The sequence below is a fragment of the Hyla sarda genome, unplaced genomic scaffold (assembly GCF_029499605.1).
Source record: "Hyla sarda isolate aHylSar1 unplaced genomic scaffold, aHylSar1.hap1 scaffold_408, whole genome shotgun sequence".
NCBI classification, from domain to species: Eukaryota; Metazoa; Chordata; class Amphibia; order Anura; family Hylidae; genus Hyla; species Hyla sarda.
The window spans coordinates 195,049-221,020 of NW_026610424.1; the positions used below are offsets into that span (position 1 = coordinate 195,049).

The 25,972-nt window shown below is 42.1% G+C and overlaps 3 non-coding genes and 2 pseudogenes across 3 annotated transcripts; all 5 read right to left on the reverse strand.

Annotated features, from left to right (window-relative positions):
• Nucleotides 1-229: 229 nt before the first annotated feature.
• LOC130333400 (U2 spliceosomal RNA) lies at nucleotides 230-405 on the reverse strand (annotated as a pseudogene).
• A 6,805-nt stretch (nucleotides 406-7,210) lies between these two features.
• LOC130333470 (U2 spliceosomal RNA) lies at nucleotides 7,211-7,401 on the reverse strand. Its single transcript, XR_008875648.1, has one exon. It is a non-coding gene; the product is annotated as a U2 spliceosomal RNA (small nuclear RNA).
• Nucleotides 7,402-9,493: 2,092 nt separating this feature from the next.
• LOC130333410 (U2 spliceosomal RNA) lies at nucleotides 9,494-9,678 on the reverse strand. The gene has a single exon (XR_008875602.1). It is a non-coding gene; the product is annotated as a U2 spliceosomal RNA (small nuclear RNA).
• A 7,640-nt stretch (nucleotides 9,679-17,318) lies between these two features.
• Nucleotides 17,319-17,494, reverse strand: LOC130333401 (U2 spliceosomal RNA; annotated as a pseudogene).
• A 6,813-nt stretch (nucleotides 17,495-24,307) lies between these two features.
• LOC130333471 (U2 spliceosomal RNA) lies at nucleotides 24,308-24,498 on the reverse strand. The gene has a single exon (XR_008875649.1). It is a non-coding gene; the product is annotated as a U2 spliceosomal RNA (small nuclear RNA).
• Nucleotides 24,499-25,972: the final 1,474 nt, after the last annotated feature.

Sequence of the window (25,972 nt, forward strand, 5' to 3'; positions counted from 1 at the left end):
TCAAATGATCCAATTAAGGAGGCCATTTAGTCAGCAGCAGCAGAAGTCCTGTGCCTGGACGCTCCAACAGGGGCCAGACACAAGCAGAAGCAGAAGCAGCAGAAGCAGCAGCAGCACCACCTTTTGTTTTTTGGCTGCAGCAGCAGCAAGGCCCACAGGGCTGGCTAGCTGGCTAGCCAGCAAGCAGGTAGCAATGAAAGTAGGAATCTTTCTTTTTAACCCTGTAAGGGGGTGGTGCACTGTACCCGAAGATACTGCCATATCGGGTCAATGCATAGGGCGACGGAAGCAAGCTTCGAAATCGGCCCCCGTTCTCAAAAATCCATTTAATATATGGTCCCCAGATAGGGGACGTATCAGATATTAAACTGATAAGAACAGATTTTTTACTTTTAGATATAATATTCTTAGACTAAAAGACCTTACGCAGTCCAGATTATACTTAGTCTGCTAAAAGCATATTCCACAGATGTAGATTCCAAAGACTTTTAGCCACTTTGTGACCTAATCTTTTTTTATCCAATAAATAGAAAACATACATCTCACTAAGAGCTAGGCGAACACAATCTTTAGAGGTAATAGTGTCTCTTTTAAAAAGAAGAATATTCCTCGTCTTCCATAGTGCAATTTTAATACAATTTATACTAATCCACAAAACCCGAGACTTTTCCACAGATAAAACATTATAAAATCCATATAAAATAACTTCATGATTTAAAAAATTAAGATCAGAAATGAATTTTAGTAAGGGTCCTATCAAATGCCATATCTCTTGGGCGTAAAAACAGTTCCAAAAAAGGTGTAAAACTGTTTCCTCACTAGGACACCCCATTCTCGGGCACTTTGCACTACGACACAATCCTCTTCTGTGTTGGAATTCTCTGGTAGGCAAACATTGATGTGCTATCTGCCAGGCCAGATCTTTTAAGTCATTAGATAAGAATCCCATATTCACCATCCTCCAAACTCTTAGAGATTTCTCAGTGGAATAATTAGATATTAAGCAAATCTGTTCTATCTTCCTGATTTCAGGAACTAATTTTCGTGCATTACTACAAATTTCTTGACTAAAATTAGCAATGCCATAAATACGAATAATCTTTTCTAAAACCACATAGTGCGCTGGGGGAATAAATAAGATTGGGGACGTTAAAGGTAAGGTTATCCACTTTCTTTTTCTAAAAATGTGACCTGCAGCATATTTTAAAAAATAAGACCAATAACAGTTTCTTTGCAAGCCATTAAAACACATAGAAAAAAAGTGAATATATAAAAACCTTTTTAAATCAGGCACATCCTTACCCCCCAATTTCTTTGTCTTCATCATTACATCTCTCCTGAGTTTATCCATTTTAGACCCCCATAAAAAATGAAAGCAAATCTTGTTTAAAAACTTTAAGGTGCGTTCACTCGGTGGGAAAACCAAGCTTAAATATAGCATGATAGGTAGCAACAAAGCTTTCATTATCAGTACTTTTCCTTCTATTGTTAATTTCCTCATTTTCCAAAAACTTATTTTCTTTTGCACTTTCTCTTTGACGATGGACCAGCTTTCCTCTCCATTATTTTCATTGTCAAAGATGACACCCAAGATTTTGATTTTATCATATTGCACATTCACCTCCGTATTGCCCCAATTCCCTATTGCAAAGCAATCACATTTATTTTTATTTAATTTGAAGCCAGAGCCCTCACAAAAAAATTCTGTCTGTCTGATAGCACGTTTCAGGGATGGTTCATCTGGACATAGAATATTAACATCATCCATGTATGCTATCGTCTTTACGCTCTGTCCTCCACTTCCAGGGATTGGCACTCCTCTAATGAGCTTATCTTTTCTCAAAACATTCAACAGAGGTTCTATTGTACATATGAAAAGAATGGGTGATAGGGGGCACCCCTGTTTCACCCCAGACTGTAAACATACCTCTTGGGATAAAAAACCGTTAATTAAAATACGACTAAAACAGTTTTTATATAAAAGTGCAATTTTTCCAACAATAAAATCAGGAAAATTCATTTTCTTTAAAACCAACCATAAAAAATCATGAGAAACACGGTCATAAGCCTTTTGAAAATCCAAGGATAAAATTGCCAATTTCTGATCACATTGTTTCTGATACCATAAAACATCTTTTACAAGGTTTAGATGATCACTTATTTTCCTTCCAGGTACTCCGCATACTTGGTCACTGTGTATAACCTTAGAAATTACCTGCTTGAGCCTATTTGCTAAAATTTTTGCTAAAACCTTATAGTCTGTATTTAGCAGGGTAATAGGCCTCCAATTTTCTAATTTAGAGATGTCTCCTTTTTTAAAAATCAGAGTAACAACACCATCTCTCCAGGACGCAGGTAAAATCTCAGATTTAAAAGCACAGTTAAAAATACCTAAAAGATCATCTTTTAAAATGGACCAAAAACACAGATAAAATTCAACTGGCAACCCATCCGAACCAGGTGTTTTACCATTTAAAAAACTCTTAAAAGTGCTTAAAAGTTCAGGTAAAAAGATTTCATCACAAAGGCTCTCTTGGTCAGTTTTGTCAAGTTTTGAATCCAAGGTATCTAAAACATCATTAGTAAAGGAAATATCAATATCTTTTTTATTAAAAAGCTCCTGATAAAATACTTGTGCTTCTCGCAACATCTCTTCATTAGTTATCTTCCCTTCTATTACAGATATCATTTCTTTCTTTCCCACCACCTTCTTAAAAAAGAATCTCGAACACTTTTCATCATTCTCCAGACATTGCACCTTGCTGTTAAAAATCATTTCTTTTCCTTTTTGACTAATGGCATTTTTTATTTCATTCTTTGTCTGAGCAATAACATCATCCATCTCAAGCCCGGCTTGCTTTAGTTTATAATATGTTTGGATTTTAGTGTTTAACATTTTAAACCATAACTTTTTCTCCTTAGCCTTTTGGATGCCCACACGGATAAAAAACAGTTTAGTCCACTTTTTAACATCCTCCCACCAATCCAAAATATTTTTATATTGGGATTGACGCAATCTCCATTTGTTATAAGCAGCAATAAAATCATTTTTTGTTTTCATGTCCTCTAATAAAGTAGTGTTGAGCTTCCAAACGCCTCTGCCTTTCTCTAGGCCAGGTAAAGTGACATGTGCATGTAATAACTTATGATCAGAGAAAATATTCGATAAAAGAGAAACCTCAACTAGATTAAAACTTTCCGATAAAAAAATAAAATCAATCCTGGATTTGCAGACATTATTTTCCCATGTGTAACCAGGGTCGTCTGGGTATTTTCTCCTCCAGACATCGGTAAAGTTAAAATCCTCAGTCATACTCTTAATCTGTTTCTCTGTTTTATCCACTCTGACATGCACACTTCCACTCTCACGATGATCACCACTCATACAACAATTAAAATCTCCAGCCATTAAAATAGGTGTTGAACCTGGGATAAAAGCCTGAATATCATTAATCAAGTCGGCTCTCTCATTTTTTTCAGGAGAAGCATAGATGTTAAAAAGCTTAATCTCTGAGCCATTGTACTTAATATTAACTAATAGCGCTCTACCAGGTATAATTTCTAAGAAGGACAAAACTTGTACATCTGAACCTCTAAACAAGATCCCAACACCTGAAGATCTGTTCAGATTGTCACCCGACCAGACCGATGGTCCCAAAGTCCAGCTACGACAAAGGTCCTCATAATTTGGACTATGTTCAATTCCACATTCTTGTAAAAAGAACAGAGAACAGTCCAAGGTCTCTAAAAAACTAAACAAAGCAGCCCTTCTCGTAGGGCTCTTTAGACCTCTCACATTAAGAGAGGAGCACTTTAAGGAAGCTATTCGCTACTGGAGTTTGAGTCCGATATGAAACCCACAGGTGACTCCGGGCTTTCGAACTCTTTGATATTTTTTGGATCGGACGCTGATCTTATAGAAGGCCTCCATGCATGTTGACTGTCCTCACATTCGTCTGAGCTTTTTTTGACAGGCCGTTTAATGCCAAGTTGTGGCTCATCTCCAAGTTCCTTCTTCCGCTTGATCTCCTTCACGCCAACCTCCATGGCTTCACTGCTCACTAGTGACCCTCCACCACCAGAACCCTCCACAGAAGGTCTCCCCTCTGTCTCAGGCACAGCAGAAAGGTCCATAAGCTCCGCCACGACATGAGAAGTTACAGCCGGCTTTTCTGAAGGCGCCTCAGACCGCTGGGGTGCTTTCGCAGGTGGTACTTCAGCTTGCACTACACCCACTCTCCCCGCTACACGGTCAGCCCACGATCTAGCTACACTGGAACGGAGACTGCAATCTTTAAAGGCATGGCCTTCTTCACCACAAATGTTGCAGACGATTTTAGCACAGTCCTTAGAAACATGGCCTTCTTGATTGCACCGACCACAGCGAACTGTAGTGTCCGTGCAAACTTCCATAGTATGTCCGAATTTCTTACATTTCCTACAAAAAGTAGGCATCTCGGGATAAAACAAATAGCCCTTATCCCGACCGATAGAAAAGTTGGAGGGTGGATGACACAACCCTCCAATGCCAGTAGCATCCTCCTTCATTTTCACAAAAAACTTATGTTTCCCCGTCCATAGGTCTTCTGAATTCATCACCTTATGGGAATACTTAACAGAACTGCAGTATTTCCCCAAAAAGAGCTCAATATGGGACACAGTCACAAAGGGATTGTGCATACACACAACTAGAGGAATATCGCCTCCAGTATACAACACTGTGACCGTGATCCCATCAAGCTCAGCAAGGTCTTGATTGCTTTTCAGCTTCTCAAAAAGATTCTGGCATGCATAAGCAGAGTCCAGAGTTAGGATGAAGCTGCCCTTCCGAGGATCTCTGAGACAGACGATGTTCTCTTTCTTCACCCCAAGAAGCTTGTAGAGAGTTTCTTTCACAAAATAAGAAAGTTGGACGAGTTCTTGCTTGTCTTCATCAACATCAAAGCGAAAGGAAAAACGAATCCGCGTTTCACCGGATGTAAGGTAACGGATGCGAACACCCATCTTGTCGATCGCCTTTTCGGTTCCTCGTAGCAGCCCCCCTTGGAAAAGGTAGGACAAACTCCCAGGATCCTCCTGACCAGACACTTGATCTAGCCAAAAGGCCGAGAAGCGATAACCGTGAAAGGGGCGGGCCCAACAAGGTCCCCTTCATGGGCACTATCACTGCTTGCTGTCAGGGAGGCTGCCAGACAATTTTCCATGCACACTCTGGGCTGGGGGGCAGTCAACCACCAGTACACACAGCAGAACCTAAACCCATACCATTATTGCTAAGCAGCAAGACAGGGGCCCATTGCACTCCCACGGGGCCTTTTTAAATGCAATCCATAACCCGGATTTGCCAGGAACCCTTCTTACTCCTCCTACTTGCATGTGACACTGGGCTTAGGATCTGCATAGGAAACACACACACAAGCACACACCTACCTTTGTTGCCTGCAGATGCCTCCTTGGCTGTCCCCAAACGGTATCAAACCAACACCCACGGGAAGCTGTAAGCATAGAGGACATGCCTGCACCCCATTGGACTTACCTGTGTGGGTTAAATCCGGGTTATTTGACAATCTATGGCGGTGATGGTTCTGCTCAGGCAGAGCAGTGCTGATGCTCCTCATAAAGCTGTCGCTGCTGTGAAGGTTCTAGGTGACATCACAAATCCCTTTGGTTACATACACAACAAAGCTGGGTTGTTGTTGTTTACACTCTGCAAGGCCTGTGGAAGTGAGTGACATCATAGCACTGTAGTTCTGAGGGTTCAAGATGGATGCAACAATCTCCTGTTGCTTCTATGAAGGCCGTAATAGACGACATCACCAAACAGCTCCATAGTCACATACACAGCAAAGGAGAGATGTTGTTTACACCTAGTGATGTCAGTGGTATTGAGTGACATCACAGCACAGTGCTAAGGCTCCTGGGCCTGGACACAGCAGCGGCTGCAATATCTCAACGGAGAATACGTTTATATCTATGTGTGTGTGTGCGCATATATATATATATATATATATATATATATATATATATATATATATTTCTCCGCCGAAATCACTTTTAAACCCATTTCCACCTTTTTTTCCCTTCTCTTCCTCTTACTTTTTTTTCACGTTCTTTTACGTTTTTCTCCTTTTCGCCTCTTTTCTGGGCGTATTATTCTTCTTTTTCTTCTTTTTTTTCGTCTAATGCATACCCCATCAGTGCAGCAATGCTTATTCAATACCGCCAGCAGATGGAGACACTGGGGGATAATTTTCTAAGGATTTATACTGATTTTTCCTGTCTGAATTTGTCGCACAGAAAGTTGCAGGCCAAATATGTGTGACATTTCTGCGACTTTAGCTTCTAGAGCATTTTTACAACATTATACATAGGTGCTGAATACATAAAAAGCGACTGTTCAGCGACAGACAAGTCGCATCGGCTGAAAGTAGGCCAGAATGTCAGTCCATGTTGGAGCAGGTTTAGATACAGTCTAAAGCATAGATCTCAAAGTCTGTGCACAGAATTTAGCAAGGGCCTCGCACCTTCTGATGCATCAGGTAGGTGCACAATAGCATAGCCTAACCCTCTGTACTTTGGTCTATATTGATGCGGGACATAGACAGCCAGCTGATGACCAATCCATTAGTGCAATGGATGGCTGGAAGCATTTGTCTTTGCCTTTGCAATACCACAGAAGCAATGCATGGTCAATGTACAGCAATGACACACCTGTGTGAACAGCCAGGAGACCCCCCCCCCCCCCCCATGTTATGTTACATAGTTACATAGTTAGTACGGTCGAAAAAAGACATATGTCCATCACGTTCAACCAGGGAATTAAGGGGTAGGGGTGTGGCGCGATATTGGGGAAGGGATGAGATTTTATATTTCTTCATAAGCATTAATCTTATTTTGTCAATTAGGAACATTCAGCACCCACCCGCTATCAAGGCAGCTGCCTATCATGTCATGCCCTACCTGCACAGGTGTGCTGGCTACTCAAATGATCCAATTAAGGAGGCCATTTAGTCAGCAGCAGCAGAAGTCCTGTGCCTGGACGCTCCAACAGGGGCCAGACACAAGCAGAAGCAGAAGCAGCAGAAGCAGCAGCAGCACCACCTTTTGTTTTTTGGCTGCAGCAGCAGCAAGGCCCACAGGGCTGGCTAGCTGGCTAGCCAGCAAGCAGGTAGCAATGAAAGTAGGAATCTTTCTTTTTAACCCTGTAAGGGGGTGGTGCACTGTACCCGAAGATACTGCCATATCGGGTCAATGCATAGGGCGACGGAAGCAAGCTTCGAAATCGGCCCCCGTTCTCAAAAATCCATTTAATATATGGTCCCCAGATAGGGGACGTATCAGATATTAAACTGATAAGAACAGATACTACACTTGATCTTAGCCAAAAGGCCGAGAAGCGATAACCGTGAAAGGGGCGGGCCCAACAAGGTCCCCTTCATGGGCACTATCACTGCTTGCTGTCAGGGAGGCTGCCAGACAATTTTCCATGCACACTCTGGGCTGGGGGGCAGTCAACCACCAGTACACACAGCAGAACCTAAACCCATACCATTATTGCTAAGCAGCAAGACAGGGGCCCATTGCACTCCCACGGGGCCTTTTTAAATGCAATCCATAACCCGGATTTGCCAGGAACCCTTCTTACTCCTCCTACTTGCATGTGACACTGGGCTTAGGATCTGCATAGGAAACACACACACAAGCACACACCTACCTTTGTTGCCTGCAGATGCCTCCTTGGCTGTCCCCAAACGGTATCAAACCAACACCCACGGGAAGCTGTAAGCATAGAGGACATGCCTGCACCCCATTGGACTTACCTGTGTGGGTTAAATCCGGGTTATTTGACAACCTATGGCGGTGATGGTTCTGCTCAGGCAGAGCAGTGCTGATGCTCCTCATAAAGCTGTCGCTGCTGTGAAGGTTCTAGGTGACATCACAAATCCCTTTGGTTACATACACAACAAAGCTGGGTTGTTGTTGTTTACACTCTGCAAGGCCTGTGGAAGTGAGTGACATCATAGCACTGTAGTTCTGAGGGTTCAAGATGGATGCAACAATCTCCTGTTGCTTCTATGAAGGCCGTAATAGACGACATCACCAAACAGCTCCATAGTCACATACACAGCAAAGGAGAGATGTTGTTTACACCTAGTGATGTCAGTGGTATTGAGTGACATCACAGCACAGTGCTAAGGCTCCTGGGCCTGGACACAGCAGCGGCTGCAATATCTCAACGGAGAATACGTTTATATCTATGTGTGTGTGTGCGCATATATATATATATATATATATATATATATATATATATATATATTTCTCCGCCGAAATCACTTTTAAACCCATTTCCACCTTTTTTTCCCTTCTCTTCCTCTTACTTTTTTTTCACGTTTTTTTTACGTTTTTCTCCTTTTCGCCTCTTTTCTGGGCGTATTATTCTTCTTTTTCTTCTTTTTTTTCGTCTAATGCATACCCCATCAGTGCAGCAATGCTTATTCAATACCGCCAGCAGATGGAGACACTGGGGGATAATTTTCTAAGGATTTATACTGATTTTTCCTGTCTGAATTTGTCGCACAGAAAGTTGCAGGCCAAATATGTGTGACATTTCTGCGACTTTAGCTTCTAGAGCATTTTTACAACATTATACATAGGTGCTGAATACATAAAAAGCGACTGTTCAGCGACAGACAAGTCGCATCGGCTGAAAGTAGGCCAGAATGTCAGTCCATGTTGGAGCAGGTTTAGATACAGTCTAAAGCATAGATCTCAAAGTCTGTGCACAGAATTTAGCAAGGGCCTCGCACCTTCTGATGCATCAGGTAGGTGCACAATAGCATAGCCTAACCCTCTGTACTTTGGTCTATATTGATGCGGGACATAGACAGCCAGCTGATGACCAATCCATTAGTGCAATGGATGGCTGGAAGCATTTGTCTTTGCCTTTGCAATACCACAGAAGCAATGCATGGTCAATGTACAGCAATGACACACCTGTGTGAACAGCCAGGAGACCCCCCCCCCCCCCCCATGTTATGTTACATAGTTACATAGTTAGTACGGTCGAAAAAAGACATATGTCCATCACGTTCAACCAGGGAATTAAGGGGTAGGGGTGTGGCGCGATATTGGGGAAGGGATGAGATTTTATATTTCTTCATAAGCATTAATCTTATTTTGTCAATTAGGAACATTCAGCACCCACCCGCTATCAAGGCAGCTGCCTATCATGTCATGCCCTACCTGCACAGGTGTGCTGGCTACTCAAATGATCCAATTAAGGAGGCCATTTAGTCAGCAGCAGCAGAAGTCCTGTGCCTGGACGCTCCAACAGGGGCCAGACACAAGCAGAAGCAGAAGCAGCAGAAGCAGCAGCAGCACCACCTTTTGTTTTTTGGCTGCAGCAGCAGCAAGGCCCACAGGGCTGGCTAGCTGGCTAGCCAGCAAGCAGGTAGCAATGAAAGTAGGAATCTTTCTTTTTAACCCTGTAAGGGGGTGGTGCACTGTACCCGAAGATACTGCCATATCGGGTCAATGCATAGGGCGACGGAAGCAAGCTTCGAAATCGGCCCCCGTTCTCAAAAATCCATTTAATATATGGTCCCCAGATAGGGGACGTATCAGATATTAAACTGATAAGAACAGATTTTTTTTTTTTATCTAAAGCCGAGGAACGTGCTTTCGATTCACCCAAAGTGCAAGAAAAAGTGCAAACGTGTTACACTAAAAAAACGTGCACAAAGGATGCGGTCTATCGCAAGCCCTTCTCCGATAGGAGAGAGGCCCCCCAACAAACCTTACCCTTCGCCTCCGGACCAAAAGGTACCTGCGAGGTTCCAGGTTCGATGTCCCTTTTCGCCGAAGCTACTAGGGGACCACAAATGCTCCCGGCATCCCCCTTGGCGTTAGCCAAGGTATCTGCCCGCAGAGCCGATTACGGTAGGTACCCTGCCAAAACAGGAGTACCCGGGGTGTTTGCAGGGAGGTGCGGAACCTAATGGCCACACACACCTCCCCTAGACCGCCAGGAGGGACACCCAGAAGGGCTACCGCATCCTGACAAATCCTGTGAACACACAACACGCAAAAAGTGACACAGTGAGACAAAAAAGAAATAAATAAGTGAATGTGTGCAGATATACTGCCCGGACATCCGGCCGGATCTATAAAAATTTCTCTGATCCTAGCCAGAAGGCCGGGAATCAAGAGGTGAGTGCCACAAGGTGAAGAGATTATGGTGCCCGTGCTTCAACTCAGTGAGTCTATTCTCCCATTGAGTTTCGGCACCTCGGGGTTACCACTCCCCGAGGCACAAAAGTACCTCGGCTCTAGACCCTCTCAGCCTCATGGCGAGACCCGGAGGGAACAGGTCACATCGGGGCAGCCGTCGAGCTGATTCCTCAGAACCAGCCCCGGAAAGCCCTGGTACACCTGCATCCTCCATGCAGCACCCATCCCCACCAGCATGAAAACTGATAAGAACAGATTTTTTACTTTTAGATATAATATTCTTAGACTAAAAGACCTTACGCAGTCCAGATTATACTTAGTCTGCTAAAAGCATATTCCACAGATGTAGATTCCAAAGACTTTTAGCCACTTTGTGACCTAATCTTTTTTTATCCAATAAATAGAAAACATACATCTCACTAAGAGCTAGGCGAACACAATCTTTAGAGGTAATAGTGTCTCTTTTAAAAAGAAGAATATTCCTCGTCTTCCATAGTGCAATTTTAATACAATTTATACTAATCCACAAAACCCGAGACTTTTCCACAGATAAAACATTATAAAATCCATATAAAATAACTTCATGATTTAAAAAATTAAGATCAGAAATGAATTTTAGTAAGGGTCCTATCAAATGCCATATCTCTTGGGCGTAAAAACAGTTCCAAAAAAGGTGTAAAACTGTTTCCTCACTAGGACACCCCATTCTCGGGCACTTTGCACTACGACACAATCCTCTTCTGTGTTGGAATTCTCTGGTAGGCAAACATTGATGTGCTATCTGCCAGGCCAGATCTTTTAAGTCATTAGATAAGAATCCCATATTCACCATCCTCCAAACTCTTAGAGATTTCTCAGTGGAATAATTAGATATTAAGCAAATCTGTTCTATCTTCCTGATTTCAGGAACTAATTTTCGTGCATTACTACAAATTTCTTGACTAAAATTAGCAATGCCATAAATACGAATAATCTTTTCTAAAACCACATAGTGCGCTGGGGGAATAAATAAGATTGGGGACGTTAAAGGTAAGGTTATCCACTTTCTTTTTCTAAAAATGTGACCTGCAGCATATTTTAAAAAATAAGACCAATAACAGTTTCTTTGCAAGCCATTAAAACACATAGAAAAAAAGTGAATATATAAAAACCTTTTTAAATCAGGCACATCCTTACCCCCCAATTTCTTTGTCTTCATCATTACATCTCTCCTGAGTTTATCCATTTTAGACCCCCATAAAAAATGAAAGCAAATCTTGTTTAAAAACTTTAAGGTGCGTTCACTCGGTGGGAAAACCAAGCTTAAATATAGCATGATAGGTAGCAACAAAGCTTTCATTATCAGTACTTTTCCTTCTATTGTTAATTTCCTCATTTTCCAAAAACTTATTTTCTTTTGCACTTTCTCTTTGACGATGGACCAGCTTTCCTCTCCATTATTTTCATTGTCAAAGATGACACCCAAGATTTTGATTTTATCATATTGCACATTCACCTCCGTATTGCCCCAATTCCCTATTGCAAAGCAATCACATTTATTTTTATTTAATTTGAAGCCAGAGCCCTCACAAAAAAATTCTGTCTGTCTGATAGCACGTTTCAGGGATGGTTCATCTGGACATAGAATATTAACATCATCCATGTATGCTATCGTCTTTACGCTCTGTCCTCCACTTCCAGGGATTGGCACTCCTCTAATGAGCTTATCTTTTCTCAAAACATTCAACAGAGGTTCTATTGCACATATGAAAAGAATGGGTGATAGGGGGCACCCCTGTTTCACCCCAGACTGTAAACATACCTCTTGGGATAAAAAACCGTTAATTAAAATACGACTAAAACAGTTTTTATATAAAAGTGCAATTTTTCCAACAATAAAATCAGGAAAATTCATTTTCTTTAAAACCAACCATAAAAAATCATGAGAAACACGGTCATAAGCCTTTTGAAAATCCAAGGATAAAATTGCCAATTTCTGATCACATTGTTTCTGATACCATAAAACATCTTTTACAAGGTTTAGATGATCACTTATTTTCCTTCCAGGTACTCCGCATACTTGGTCACTGTGTATAACCTTAGAAATTACCTGCTTGAGCCTATTTGCTAAAATTTTTGCTAAAACCTTATAGTCTGTATTTAGCAGGGTAATAGGCCTCCAATTTTCTAATTTAGAGATGTCTCCTTTTTTAAAAATCAGAGTAACAACACCATCTCTCCAGGACGCAGGTAAAATCTCAGATTTAAAAGCACAGTTAAAAATACCTAAAAGATCATCTTTTAAAATGGACCAAAAACACAGATAAAATTCAACTGGCAACCCATCCGAACCAGGTGTTTTACCATTTAAAAAACTCTTAAAAGTGCTTAAAAGTTCAGGTAAAAAGATTTCATCACAAAGGCTCTCTTGGTCAGTTTTGTCAAGTTTTGAATCCAAGGTATCTAAAACATCATTAGTAAAGGAAATATCAATATCTTTTTTATTAAAAAGCTCCTGATAAAATACTTGTGCTTCTCGCAACATCTCTTCATTAGTTATCTTCCCTTCTATTACAGATATCATTTCTTTCTTTCCCACCACCTTCTTAAAAAAGAATCTCGAACACTTTTCATCATTCTCCAGACATTGCACCTTGCTGTTAAAAATCATTTCTTTTCCTTTTTGACTAATGGCATTTTTTATTTCATTCTTTGTCTGAGCAATAACATCATCCATCTCAAGCCCGGCTTGCTTTAGTTTATAATATGTTTGGATTTTAGTGTTTAACATTTTAAACCATAACTTTTTCTCCTTAGCCTTTTGGATGCCCACACGGATAAAAAACAGTTTAGTCCACTTTTTAACATCCTCCCACCAATCCAAAATATTTTTATATTGGGATTGACGCAATCTCCATTTGTTATAAGCAGCAATAAAATCATTTTTTGTTTTCATGTCCTCTAATAAAGTAGTGTTGAGCTTCCAAACGCCTCTGCCTTTCTCTAGGCCAGGTAAAGTGACATGTGCATGTAATAACTTATGATCAGAGAAAATATTCGATAAAAGAGAAACCTCAACTAGATTAAAACTTTCCGATAAAAAAATAAAATCAATCCTGGATTTGCAGACATTATTTTCCCATGTGTAACCAGGGTCGTCTGGGTATTTTCTCCTCCAGACATCGGTAAAGTTAAAATCCTCAGTCATACTCTTAATCTGTTTCTCTGTTTTATCCACTCTGACATGCACACTTCCACTCTCACGATGATCACCACTCATACAACAATTAAAATCTCCAGCCATTAAAATAGGTGTTGAACCTGGGATAAAAGCCTGAATATCATTAATCAAGTCGGCTCTCTCATTTTTTTCAGGAGAAGCATAGATGTTAAAAAGCTTAATCTCTGAGCCATTGTACTTAATATTAACTAATAGCGCTCTACCAGGTATAATTTCTAAGAAGGACAAAACTTGTACATCTGAACCTCTAAACAAGATCCCAACACCTGAAGATCTGTTCAGATTGTCACCCGACCAGACCGATGGTCCCAAAGTCCAGCTACGACAAAGGTCCTCATAATTTGGACTATGTTCAATTCCACATTCTTGTAAAAAGAACAGAGAACAGTCCAAGGTCTCTAAAAAACTAAACAAAGCAGCCCTTCTCGTAGGGCTCTTTAGACCTCTCACATTAAGAGAGGAGCACTTTAAGGAAGCTATTCGCTACTGGAGTTTGAGTCCGATATGAAACCCACAGGTGACTCCGGGCTTTCGAACTCTTTGATATTTTTTGGATCGGACGCTGATCTTATAGAAGGCCTCCATGCATGTTGACTGTCCTCACATTCGTCTGAGCTTTTTTTGACAGGCCGTTTAATGCCAAGTTGTGGCTCATCTCCAAGTTCCTTCTTCCGCTTGATCTCCTTCACGCCAACCTCCATGGCTTCACTGCTCACTAGTGACCCTCCACCACCAGAACCCTCCACAGAAGGTCTCCCCTCTGTCTCAGGCACAGCAGAAAGGTCCATAAGCTCCGCCACGACATGAGAAGTTACAGCCGGCTTTTCTGAAGGCGCCTCAGACCGCTGGGGTGCTTTCGCAGGTGGTACTTCAGCTTGCACTACACCCACTCTCCCCGCTACACGGTCAGCCCACGATCTAGCTACACTGGAACGGAGACTGCAATCTTTAAAGGCATGGCCTTCTTCACCACAAATGTTGCAGACGATTTTAGCACAGTCCTTAGAAACATGGCCTTCTTGATTGCACCGACCACAGCGAACTGTAGTGTCCGTGCAAACTTCCATAGTATGTCCGAATTTCTTACATTTCCTACAAAAAGTAGGCATCTCGGGATAAAACAAATAGCCCTTATCCCGACCGATAGAAAAGTTGGAGGGTGGATGACACAACCCTCCAATGCCAGTAGCATCCTCCTTCATTTTCACAAAAAACTTATGTTTCCCCGTCCATAGGTCTTCTGAATTCATCACCTTATGGGAATACTTAACAGAACTGCAGTATTTCCCCAAAAAGAGCTCAATATGGGACACAGTCACAAAGGGATTGTGCATACACACAACTAGAGGAATATCGCCTCCAGTATACAACACTGTGACCGTGATCCCATCAAGCTCAGCAAGGTCTTGATTGCTTTTCAGCTTCTCAAAAAGATTCTGGCATGCATAAGCAGAGTCCAGAGTTAGGATGAAGCTGCCCTTCCGAGGATCTCTGAGACAGACGATGTTCTCTTTCTTCACCCCAAGAAGCTTGTAGAGAGTTTCTTTCACAAAATAAGAAAGTTGGACGAGTTCTTGCTTGTCTTCATCAACATCAAAGCGAAAGGAAAAACGAATCCGCGTTTCACCGGATGTAAGGTAACGGATGCGAACACCCATCTTGTCGATCGCCTTTTCGGTTCCTCGTAGCAGCCCCCCTTGGAAAAGGTAGGACAAACTCCCAGGATCCTCCTGACCAGACACTTGATCTAGCCAAAAGGCCGAGAAGCGATAACCGTGAAAGGGGCGGGCCCAACAAGGTCCCCTTCATGGGCACTATCACTGCTTGCTGTCAGGGAGGCTGCCAGACAATTTTCCATGCACACTCTGGGCTGGGGGGCAGTCAACCACCAGTACACACAGCAGAACCTAAACCCATACCATTATTGCTAAGCAGCAAGACAGGGGCCCATTGCACTCCCACGGGGCCTTTTTAAATGCAATCCATAACCCGGATTTGCCAGGAACCCTTCTTACTCCTCCTACTTGCATGTGACACTGGGCTTAGGATCTGCATAGGAAACACACACACAAGCACACACCTACCTTTGTTGCCTGCAGATGCCTCCTTGGCTGTCCCCAAACGGTATCAAACCAACACCCACGGGAAGCTGTAAGCATAGAGGACATGCCTGCACCCCATTGGACTTACCTGTGTGGGTTAAATCCGGGTTATTTGACAACCTATGGCGGTGATGGTTCTGCTCAGGCAGAGCAGTGCTGATGCTCCTCATAAAGCTGTCGCTGCTGTGAAGGTTCTAGGTGACATCACAAATCCCTTTGGTTACATACACAACAAAGCTGGGTTGTTGTTGTTTACACTCTGCAAGGCCTGTGGAAGTGAGTGACATCATAGCACTGTAGTTCTGAGGGTTCAAGATGGATGCAACAATCTCCTGTTGCTTCTATGAAGGCCGTAATAGACGACATCACCAAACAGCTCCATAGTCACATACACAGCAAAGGAGAGATGTTGTTTACACCTAGTGATGTCAGTGGTATTGAGTGACATCACAGCACAGTGCTAAGGCTCCTGGGCCTGGACACAGCAGCGGCTGCAATATCTCAACGGAGAATACGTTTATATCTATGTGGGTGTGTGCGCATATATATATATATATATATATATATATATATATATATATATATATATTTCTCCGCCGAAATCACTTTTAAACCCATTTCCACCTTTTTTTCCCTTCTCTTCCTCTTACTTTTTTTTCACGTTTTTTTACGTTTTTCTCCTTTTCGCCTCTTTTCTGGGCGTATTATTCTTCTTTTTCTTCTTTTTTTTCGTCTAATGCATACCCCATCAGTGCAGCAATGCTTATTCAATACCGCCAGCAGATGGAGACACTGGGGGATAATTTTCTAAGGATTTATACTGATTTTTCCTGTCTGAATTTGTCGCACAGAAAGTTGCAGGCCAAATATGTGTGACATTTCTGCGACTTTAGCTTCTAGAGCATTTTTACAACATTATACATAGGTGCTGAATACATAAAAAGCGACTGTTCAGCGACAGACAAGTCGCATCGGCTGAAAGTAGGCCAGAATGTCAGTCCATGTTGGAGCAGGTTTAGATACAGTCTAAAGCATAGATCTCAAAGTCTGTGCACAGAATTTAGCAAGGGCCTCGCACCTTCTGATGCATCAGGTAGGTGCACAATAGCATAGCCTAACCCTCTGTACTTTGGTCTATATTGATGCGGGACATAGACAGCCAGCTGATGACCAATCCATTAGTGCAATGGATGGCTGGAAGCATTTGTCTTTGCCTTTGCAATACCACAGAAGCAATGCATGGTCAATGTACAGCAATGACACACCTGTGTGAACAGCCAGGAGACCCCCCCCCCCCCCCCCCATGTTATGTTACATAGTTACATAGTTAGTACGGTCGAAAAAAGACATATGTCCATCACGTTCAACCAGGGAATTAAGGGGTAGGGGTGTGGCGCGATATTGGGGAAGGGATGAGATTTTATATTTCTTCATAAGCATTAATCTTATTTTGTCAATTAGGAACATTCAGCACCCACCCGCTATCAAGGCAGCTGCCTATCATGTCATGCCCTACCTGCACAGGTGTGCTGGCTACTCAAATGATCCAATTAAGGAGGCCATTTAGTCAGCAGCAGCAGAAGTCCTGTGCCTGGACGCTCCAACAGGGGCCAGACACAAGCAGAAGCAGAAGCAGCAGAAGCAGCAGCAGCACCACCTTTTGTTTTTTGGCTGCAGCAGCAGCAAGGCCCACAGGGCTGGCTAGCTGGCTAGCCAGCAAGCAGGTAGCAATGAAAGTAGGAATCTTTCTTTTTAACCCTGTAAGGGGGTGGTGCACTGTACCCGAAGATACTGCCATATCGGGTCAATGCATAGGGCGACGGAAGCAAGCTTCGAAATCGGCCCCCGTTCTCAAAAATCCATTTAATATATGGTCCCCAGATAGGGGACGTATCAGATATTAAACTGATAAGAACAGATTTTTTACTTTTAGATATAATATTCTTAGACTAAAAGACCTTACGCAGTCCAGATTATACTTAGTCTGCTAAAAGCATATTCCACAGATGTAGATTCCAAAGACTTTTAGCCACTTTGTGACCTAATCTTTTTTTATCCAATAAATAGAAAACATACATCTCACTAAGAGCTAGGCGAACACAATCTTTAGAGGTAATAGTGTCTCTTTTAAAAAGAAGAATATTCCTCGTCTTCCATAGTGCAATTTTAATACAATTTATACTAATCCACAAAACCCGAGACTTTTCCACAGATAAAACATTATAAAATCCATATAAAATAACTTCATGATTTAAAAAATTAAGATCAGAAATGAATTTTAGTAAGGGTCCTATCAAATGCCATATCTCTTGGGCGTAAAAACAGTTCCAAAAAAGGTGTAAAACTGTTTCCTCACTAGGACACCCCATTCTCGGGCACTTTGCACTACGACACAATCCTCTTCTGTGTTGGAATTCTCTGGTAGGCAAACATTGATGTGCTATCTGCCAGGCCAGATCTTTTAAGTCATTAGATAAGAATCCCATATTCACCATCCTCCAAACTCTTAGAGATTTCTCAGTGGAATAATTAGATATTAAGCAAATCTGTTCTATCTTCCTGATTTCAGGAACTAATTTTCGTGCATTACTACAAATTTCTTGACTAAAATTAGCAATGCCATAAATACGAATAATCTTTTCTAAAACCACATAGTGCGCTGGGGGAATAAATAAGATTGGGGACGTTAAAGGTAAGGTTATCCACTTTCTTTTTCTAAAAATGTGACCTGCAGCATATTTTAAAAAATAAGACCAATAACAGTTTCTTTGCAAGCCATTAAAACACATAGAAAAAAAGTGAATATATAAAAACCTTTTTAAATCAGGCACATCCTTACCCCCCAATTTCTTTGTCTTCATCATTACATCTCTCCTGAGTTTATCCATTTTAGACCCCCATAAAAAATGAAAGCAAATCTTGTTTAAAAACTTTAAGGTGCGTTCACTCGGTGGGAAAACCAAGCTTAAATATAGCATGATAGGTAGCAACAAAGCTTTCATTATCAGTACTTTTCCTTCTATTGTTAATTTCCTCATTTTCCAAAAACTTATTTTCTTTTGCACTTTCTCTTTGACGATGGACCAGCTTTCCTCTCCATTATTTTCATTGTCAAAGATGACACCCAAGATTTTGATTTTATCATATTGCACATTCACCTCCGTATTGCCCCAATTCCCTATTGCAAAGCAATCACATTTATTTTTATTTAATTTGAAGCCAGAGCCCTCACAAAAAAATTCTGTCTGTCTGATAGCACGTTTCAGGGATGGTTCATCTGGACATAGAATATTAACATCATCCATGTATGCTATCGTCTTTACGCTCTGTCCTCCACTTCCAGGGATTGGCACTCCTCTAATGAGCTTATCTTTTCTCAAAACATTCAACAGAGGTTCTATTGCACATATGAAAAGAATGGGTGATAGGGGGCACCCCTGTTTCACCCCAGACTGTAAACATACCTCTTGGGATAAAAAACCGTTAATTAAAATACGACTAAAACAGTTTTTATATAAAAGTGCAATTTTTCCAACAATAAAATCAGGAAAATTCATTTTCTTTAAAACCAACCATAAAAAATCATGAGAAACACGGTCATAAGCCTTTTGAAAATCCAAGGATAAAATTGCCAATTTCTGATCACATTGTTTCTGATACCATAAAACATCTTTTACAAGGTTTAGATGATCACTTATTTTCCTTCCAGGTACTCCGCATACTTGGTCACTGTGTATAACCTTAGAAATTACCTGCTTGAGCCTATTTGCTAAAATTTTTGCTAAAACCTTATAGTCTGTATTTAGCAGGGTAATAGGCCTCCAATTTTCTAATTTAGAGATGTCTCCTTTTTTAAAAATCAGAGTAACAACACCATCTCTCCAGGACGCAGGTAAAATCTCAGATTTAAAAGCACAGTTAAAAATACCTAAAAGATCATCTTTTAAAATGGACCAAAAACACAGATAAAATTCAACTGGCAACCCATCCGAACCAGGTGTTTTACCATTTAAAAAACTCTTAAAAGTGCTTAAAAGTTCAGGTAAAAAGATTTCATCACAAAGGCTCTCTTGGTCAGTTTTGTCAAGTTTTGAATCCAAGGTATCTAAAACATCATTAGTAAAGGAAATATCAATATCTTTTTTATTAAAAAGCTCCTGATAAAATACTTGTGCTTCTCGCAACATCTCTTCATTAGTTATCTTCCCTTCTATTACAGATATCATTTCTTTCTTTCCCACCACCTTCTTAAAAAAGAATCTCGAACACTTTTCATCATTCTCCAGACATTGCACCTTGCTGTTAAAAATCATTTCTTTTCCTTTTTGACTAATGGCATTTTTTATTTCATTCTTTGTCTGAGCAATAACATCATCCATCTCAAGCCCGGCTTGCTTTAGTTTATAATATGTTTGGATTTTAGTGTTTAACATTTTAAACCATAACTTTTTCTCCTTAGCCTTTTGGATGCCCACACGGATAAAAAACAGTTTAGTCCACTTTTTAACATCCTCCCACCAATCCAAAATATTTTTATATTGGGATTGACGCAATCTCCATTTGTTATAAGCAGCAATAAAATCATTTTTTGTTTTCATGTCCTCTAATAAAGTAGTGTTGAGCTTCCAAACGCCTCTGCCTTTCTCTAGGCCAGGTAAAGTGACATGTGCATGTAATAACTTATGATCAGAGAAAATATTCGATAAAAGAGAAACCTCAACTAGATTAAAACTTTCCGATAAAAAAATAAAATCAATCCTGGATTTGCAGACATTATTTTCCCATGTGTAACCAGGGTCGTCTGGGTATTTTCTCCTCCAGACATCGGTAAAGTTAAAATCCTCAGTCATACTCTTAATCTGTTTCTCTGTTTTATCCACTCTGACATGCACACTTCCACTCTCACGATGATCACCACTCATACAACAATTAAAATCTCCAGCCATTAAAATAGGTGTTGAACCTGGGATAAAAGCCTGAATATCATTAATCAAGTCGGCTCTCTCATTTTTTTCAGGAGAAGCATAGATGTTAAAAAGCTTAATCTCTGAGCCATTGTACTTAATATTAACTAATAGCGCTCTACCAGGTATAATTTCTAAGAAGGACAAAACTTGTACATCTGAACCTCTAAACAAGATCCCAACACCTGAAGATCTGTTCAGATTGTCACCCGACCAGACCGATGGTCCCAAAGTCCAGCTACGACAAAGGTCCTCATAATTTGGACTATGTTCAATTCCACATTCTTGTAAAAAGAACAGAGAACAGTCCAAGGTCTCTAAAAAACTAAACAAAGCAGCCCTTCTCGTAGGGCTCTTTAGACCTCTCACATTAAGAGAGGAGCACTTTAAGGAAGCTATTCGCTACTGGAGTTTGAGTCCGATATGAAACCCACAGGTGACTCCGGGCTTTCGAACTCTTTGATATTTTTTGGATCGGACGCTGATCTTATAGAAGGCCTCCATGCATGTTGACTGTCCTCACATTCGTCTGAGCTTTTTTTGACAGGCCGTTTAATGCCAAGTTGTGGCTCATCTCCAAGTTCCTTCTTCCGCTTGATCTCCTTCACGCCAACCTCCATGGCTTCACTGCTCACTAGTGACCCTCCACCACCAGAACCCTCCACAGAAGGTCTCCCCTCTGTCTCAGGCACAGCAGAAAGGTCCATAAGCTCCGCCACGACATGAGAAGTTACAGCCGGCTTTTCTGAAGGCGCCTCAGACCGCTGGGGTGCTTTCGCAGGTGGTACTTCAGCTTGCACTACACCCACTCTCCCCGCTACACGGTCAGCCCACGATCTAGCTACACTGGAACGGAGACTGCAATCTTTAAAGGCATGGCCTTCTTCACCACAAATGTTGCAGACGATTTTAGCACAGTCCTTAGAAACATGGCCTTCTTGATTGCACCGACCACAGCGAACTGTAGTGTCCGTGCAAACTTCCATAGTATGTCCGAATTTCTTACATTTCCTACAAAAAGTAGGCATCTCGGGATAAAACAAATAGCCCTTATCCCGACCGATAGAAAAGTTGGAGGGTGGATGACACAACCCTCCAATGCCAGTAGCATCCTCCTTCATTTTCACAAAAAACTTATGTTTCCCCGTCCATAGGTCTTCTGAATTCATCACCTTATGGGAATACTTAACAGAACTGCAGTATTTCCCCAAAAAGAGCTCAATATGGGACACAGTCACAAAGGGATTGTGCATACACACAACTAGAGGAATATCGCCTCCAGTATACAACACTGTGACCGTGATCCCATCAAGCTCAGCAAGGTCTTGATTGCTTTTCAGCTTCTCAAAAAGATTCTGGCATGCATAAGCAGAGTCCAGAGTTAGGATGAAGCTGCCCTTCCGAGGATCTCTGAGACAGACGATGTTCTCTTTCTTCACCCCAAGAAGCTTGTAGAGAGTTTCTTTCACAAAATAAGAAAGTTGGACGAGTTCTTGCTTGTCTTCATCAACATCAAAGCGAAAGGAAAAACGAATCCGCGTTTCACCGGATGTAAGGTAACGGATGCGAACACCCATCTTGTCGATCGCCTTTTCGGTTCCTCGTAGCAGCCCCCCTTGGAAAAGGTAGGACAAACTCCCAGGATCCTCCTGACCAGACACTTGATCTAGCCAAAAGGCCGAGAAGCGATAACCGTGAAAGGGGCGGGCCCAACAAGGTCCCCTTCATGGGCACTATCACTGCTTGCTGTCAGGGAGGCTGCCAGACAATTTTCCATGCACACTCTGGGCTGGGGGGCAGTCAACCACCAGTACACACAGCAGAACCTAAACCCATACCATTATTGCTAAGCAGCAAGACAGGGGCCCATTGCACTCCCACGGGGCCTTTTTAAATGCAATCCATAACCCGGATTTGCCAGGAACCCTTCTTACTCCTCCTACTTGCATGTGACACTGGGCTTAGGATCTGCATAGGAAACACACACACAAGCACACACCTACCTTTGTTGCCTGCAGATGCCTCCTTGGCTGTCCCCAAACGGTATCAAACCAACACCCACGGGAAGCTGTAAGCATAGAGGACATGCCTGCACCCCATTGGACTTACCTGTGTGGGTTAAATCCGGGTTATTTGACAATCTATGGCGGTGATGGTTCTGCTCAGGCAGAGCAGTGCTGATGCTCCTCATAAAGCTGTCGCTGCTGTGAAGGTTCTAGGTGACATCACAAATCCCTTTGGTTACATACACAACAAAGCTGGGTTGTTGTTGTTTACACTCTGCAAGGCCTGTGGAAGTGAGTGACATCATAGCACTGTAGTTCTGAGGGTTCAAGATGGATGCAACAATCTCCTGTTGCTTCTATGAAGGCCGTAATAGACGACATCACCAAACAGCTCCATAGTCACATACACAGCAAAGGAGAGATGTTGTTTACACCTAGTGATGTCAGTGGTATTGAGTGACATCACAGCACAGTGCTAAGGCTCCTGGGCCTGGACACAGCAGCGGCTGCAATATCTCAACGGAGAATACGTTTATATCTATGTGTGTGTGTGCGCATATATATATATATATATATATATATATATATATATATATATATATATATATATATTTCTCCGCCGAAATCACTTTTAAACCCATTTCCACCTTTTTTTCCCTTCTCTTCCTCTTACTTTTTTTTCACGTTCTTTTACGTTTTTCTCCTTTTCGCCTCTTTTCTGGGCGTATTATTCTTCTTTTTCTTCTTTTTTTTCGTCTAATGCATACCCCATCAGTGCAGCAATGCTTATTCAATACCGCCAGCAGATGGAGACACTGGGGGATAATTTTCTAAGGATTTATACTGATTTTTCCTGTCTGAATTTGTCGCACAGAAAGTTGCAGGCCAAATATGTGTGACATTTCTGCGACTTTAGCTTCTAGAGCATTTTTACAACATTATACATAGGTGCTGAATACATAAAAAGCGACTGTTCAGCGACAGACAAGTCGCATCGGCTGAAAGTAGGCCAGAATGTCAGTCCATGTTGGAGCAGGTTTAGATACAGTCTAAAGCATAGATCTCAAAGTCTGTGCACAGAATTTAGCAAGGGCCTCGCACCTTCTGATGCATCAGGTAGGTGCACAATAGCATAGCCTAACCCTCTGTACTTTGGTCTATATTGATGCGGGACATAGACAGCCAGCTGATGACCAATCCATTAGTGCAATGGATGGCTGGAAGCATTTGTCTTTGCCTTTGCAATACCACAGAAGCAATGCATGGTCAATGTACAGCAATGACACACCTGTGTGAACAGCCAGGAGACCCCCCCCCCCCCCATGTTATGTTACATAGTTACATAGTTAGTACGGTCGAAAAAAGACATATGTCCATCACGTTCAACCAGGGAATTAAGGGGTAGGGGTGTGGCGCGATATTGGGGAAGGGATGAGATTTTATATTTCTTCATAAGCATTAATCTTATTTTGTCAATTAGGAACATTCAGCACCCACCCGCTATCAAGGCAGCTGCCTATCATGTCATGCCCTACCTGCACAGGTGTGCTGGCTACTCAAATGATCCAATTAAGGAGGCCATTTAGTCAGCAGCAGCAGAAGTCCTGTGCCTGGACGCTCCAACAGGGGCCAGACACAAGCAGAAGCAGAAGCAGCAGAAGCAGCAGCAGCACCACCTTTTGTTTTTTGGCTGCAGCAGCAGCAAGGCCCACAGGGCTGGCTAGCTGGCTAGCCAGCAAGCAGGTAGCAATGAAAGTAGGAATCTTTCTTTTTAACCCTGTAAGGGGGTGGTGCACTGTACCCGAAGATACTGCCATATCGGGTCAATGCATAGGGCGACGGAAGCAAGCTTCGAAATCGGCCCCCGTTCTCAAAAATCCATTTAATATATGGTCCCCAGATAGGGGACGTATCAGATATTAAACTGATAAGAACAGATACTACACTTGATCTTAGCCAAAAGGCCGAGAAGCGATAACCGTGAAAGGGGCGGGCCCAACAAGGTCCCCTTCATGGGCACTATCACTGCTTGCTGTCAGGGAGGCTGCCAGACAATTTACCATGCACACTCTGGGCTGGGGGGCAGTCAACCACCAGTACACACAGCAGAACCTAAACCCATACCATTATTGCTAAGCAGCAAGACAGGGGCCCATTGCACTCCCACGGGGCCTTTTTAAATGCAATCCATAACCCGGATTTGCCAGGAACCCTTCTTACTCCTCCTACTTGCATGTGACACTGGGCTTAGGATCTGCATAGGAAACACACACACAAGCACACACCTACCTTTGTTGCCTGCAGATGCCTCCTTGGCTGTCCCCAAACGGTATCAAACCAACACCCACGGGAAGCTGTAAGCATAGAGGACATGCCTGCACCCCATTGGACTTACCTGTGTGGGTTAAATCCGGGTTATTTGACAACCTATGGCGGTGATGGTTCTGCTCAGGCAGAGCAGTGCTGATGCTCCTCATAAAGCTGTCGCTGCTGTGAAGGTTCTAGGTGACATCACAAATCCCTTTGGTTACATACACAACAAAGCTGGGTTGTTGTTGTTTACACTCTGCAAGGCCTGTGGAAGTGAGTGACATCATAGCACTGTAGTTCTGAGGGTTCAAGATGGATGCAACAATCTCCTGTTGCTTCTATGAAGGCCGTAATAGACGACATCACCAAACAGCTCCATAGTCACATACACAGCAAAGGAGAGATGTTGTTTACACCTAGTGATGTCAGTGGTATTGAGTGACATCACAGCACAGTGCTAAGGCTCCTGGGCCTGGACACAGCAGCGGCTGCAATATCTCAACGGAGAATACGTTTATATCTATGTGTGTGTGTGCGCATATATATATATATATATATATATATATATATATATATATTTCTCCGCCGAAATCACTTTTAAACCCATTTCCACCTTTTTTTCCCTTCTCTTCCTCTTACTTTTTTTTCACGTTTTTTTTACGTTTTTCTCCTTTTCGCCTCTTTTCTGGGCGTATTATTCTTCTTTTTCTTCTTTTTTTTCGTCTAATGCATACCCCATCAGTGCAGCAATGCTTATTCAATACCGCCAGCAGATGGAGACACTGGGGGATAATTTTCTAAGGATTTATACTGATTTTTCCTGTCTGAATTTGTCGCACAGAAAGTTGCAGGCCAAATATGTGTGACATTTCTGCGACTTTAGCTTCTAGAGCATTTTTACAACATTATACATAGGTGCTGAATACATAAAAAGCGACTGTTCAGCGACAGACAAGTCGCATCGGCTGAAAGTAGGCCAGAATGTCAGTCCATGTTGGAGCAGGTTTAGATACAGTCTAAAGCATAGATCTCAAAGTCTGTGCACAGAATTTAGCAAGGGCCTCGCACCTTCTGATGCATCAGGTAGGTGCACAATAGCATAGCCTAACCCTCTGTACTTTGGTCTATATTGATGCGGGA